A 2,979-nucleotide genomic window follows, 5' to 3' on the forward strand; every position below is an offset into this window, starting at 1 on the left:
GCTAAATCCTTTCATCACATGCCACTGTCAGACACTAAGAGCAGGAAAGATTCCTGGTCTGTTGTGTGATGGAAAGGAAGCTCTGACTTCCACCATCAGTATTCATAGCCCCTGAGGCAACATGCATGTAAAATGGTGCACATTGCCATAGCAACCCAGGCTCCCCATCAAATAAGAAACATTACTTCTATTGTATGTCCTGAATAGTGTATTCACAGCTTATCAAGTAAGTATTTGAGAGCAGAAGCCAGTAAGTTATTAATGATTTAACTTTAATGCTGTCTTCCAATAGAGAGTTAATCAGTAATTTTATTAACTAGTCCTTGCATTTGAAATCAGCTGATACCCTTTTTTTTAGAAGTTCTTTGGTCTCTTGTGGTGCACGGGTAGTGTCCTAATCCCTAGGCCAGAGGTCTGCAATAAGAAGAAAAACTGGTTAAATTAAGAAAAAGCTTTGGTCTCTTATTAGAATTTTGAACAGGGAGATGAAGGCAAAAGTCAGGGTGTATTCGTAGGTGAAGGAGACAGAAAACCATGAAGAAGACTTGGGCCACAAGCAGTTATTTTTTAAAGTCAAACAGGGCAACTCACCAATGTGGAAAGTTATGGCATGTTCATATCATTGTGTAATAATTCAATGTCATGTTGTGCTGATTGAATGTGATGAGCTCTATAAGTGATCATCACTTTAATTCTACCCACTTTCATGGGTGGGTGCAGCTCCGACAACACTCAAGAAGCATGACACCATCCAGGATAAAGCTTGAGTGGCACCCATCCACTCTCTCTCTCTCTCTCTACTGCTGATGCCCAGTAGTAGCAGCACATAGCACCTACAAGATGGATTGCAGGAATTCACAAGGCTCCTTAGAGACCACCTTCCAAACTCACTACCAATACAATCTAGAAGGACAAGGGAAGCAGATACAAGATCCCTCCAAACTGCTTACCATCCTGGGGACACGGAAATATATTATCGCTCTCTGTGTCGCTGAATCAAACTCTTGGAACCCATCCATTTGTAGCATGCTGGGTCTGCTTATGGCACAGGGACTGCAGCAGTTCAAGAAGACAGCTCACCACCATTTTCCCAAGGACAGCTAGGTGCAGGCAATAAATACTGGCAATGCCCATACCCCATGAGTGAATGAAAAATGTCTCCACTTATCGAATGTTTGCTCAGTTGTGATTTGATGATGCTCAGGAAGCAATAGCTGCCCAGTCTGCTCTCAGTGGTGGACTGAGAAAAGAATGACAGCAGAGCTAATTCCTTACCTTACAGGATGTAACCCTCATCACAAATTGAGCACAAACTGGTGCTTTCTCTGAAAGAAAGCCAGACACAGCCTTGGCATTGGAAATAGAAATGCCACATACGTCTGTGGTCAGATTGGAGCCCTCTACTTTTTGCTGCAAACAAAGGAGCTTTAAGCAAAATCTAACCTGTGCTCTACTTCACCTGGGGGTAACACAGGCTGATACCAGGTGCAACAAGCAGCTAAATATTTCTGTCTCCACCATTTGACATTCATCATCTTGATGAGCATGAAAAGGAATCGCTAGCCCTCTCCCACCCATTGCATGTAACAACAGGCTGTCCAGTTCCCCTGGTGATTCAACCTGTCTTTTTTTGTTAAACTGAAATATTCACAACATCAGCAGATTGATCCATGTGCTTCTTCACAAAGAGAGTGGAGCTGACCCATATTGATACTATTGCACACACTTCCACCAGGACCACAACTAATCCAGAAACTATTTGCTCAGACAGTTTTGTTGGTAGCAACCTGCAATAGGCAGTATAAAACCCAATGAGGCAGCCTTTCTTAAAGGACTATGGGTAACCATTAATGCGGATACATGCTGCTCAGCTCCTGGAGCCTTCAATTCCAGATGTTGCGAAAAGCTTTTGATAACTCCTGTTGTACACAAGTTATATTAATTGTTCAGATTGAGCCACATATGGCAAAACTTGCAAAATGATATCAAACTGGGAAACCAGTGTGAGAAAGTGTTAGAAAACTTGTAGACAGGGCAATTAAGTGGCAAGTAGTGCTCTTTGGTGGGAAGAATAGAAGTTTCACTCTCATCTTAGAACAGAGAACATTGAACAGTACTGCATAGGAATGGGCCTTTTGGCCCACATTGTTGGGCCGAACATGACACCAAATTAGACTAATCTTTTCTGCCTGCCCTTGCTCCATTTCCTTCCATTCCTTGCATATTCATCTGCTTATCTAAAAGTCCCATAAATGCCCCCATTGTATCTGCCTCCACCACCACTCCTGGCAGTGTGTTCTAGACTCCTACCACTCTCTGTGTAAAATACTTGCCCCCTCATATCTTCTTTGAAATTTCCCGCTCTCACCTTAAATGCATGCCCCCTAGTATTAGACATTTCAACATCAGGAAAAAGATTCTGACTGTCAACCCTATTTATGCCTCTCATAATTTTATCGACTTCTACCAAGTCTCCCTTCAGCCTCCGCTGCTCCAGAGAAAACAACCCGAGTTTTTTCTATCCTCTCCTTATAGCTCATACCCTTTAATCCAGGCAGCATCCTGGTGATAACAAGGTGTAGAGCTGGATGAACACAGCAGGCCAAGCAGCATCAGAGGAGCAGGAAGGCTGATGTTTCGGGTCTAGACCCTTCATCAGAAATGGGGGAGGGGAAGGGGGTTCTGAAATAAATAGGGAGAGAGGGGGAGGCGGATAGAAGGTAGATAGAGGTGAGGATAGGAGGTGGAGAGGAAACAGACAGGTCGAAGAGGCGGGGATGGAGCCAGTAAAGGTGAGTGTAGGTGGGGAGTTAGGGAGGGGATAGGTCAGTCCAGGGAGGATGGACAGGTCAAGGGGGCGGGATGAGGTTAGTAGGTTGGAGATGGGGGTGCGGCTTGAGGTGGGAGGAGGGGATAGGTGGGAGGAAGAACAAGTTAGGGAGGCGGGGACGAGCTGGACTGGTTTTGGGATGTGGTAGG

General features: G+C 44.7%; 1 long non-coding RNA gene across 1 annotated transcript in view; it reads right to left on the minus strand.

The window, feature by feature from the left end:
• Positions 1-303: 303 nt before the first annotated feature.
• Positions 304-2,979, minus strand: part of LOC125485095 — a 6,958-nt gene continuing 4,282 nt past the window's right edge. The window contains exon 3 of the long non-coding RNA XR_007263856.1: positions 304-414. This is a non-coding gene — a long non-coding RNA (uncharacterized LOC125485095). The remainder of the gene's footprint in view (positions 415-2,979) is intronic.

The sequence above is a fragment of the Rhincodon typus genome, chromosome 16, assembly GCF_021869965.1.
Source record: "Rhincodon typus isolate 14 chromosome 16, sRhiTyp1.1, whole genome shotgun sequence".
Lineage (NCBI taxonomy): Eukaryota > Metazoa > Chordata > Chondrichthyes > Orectolobiformes > Rhincodontidae > Rhincodon > Rhincodon typus.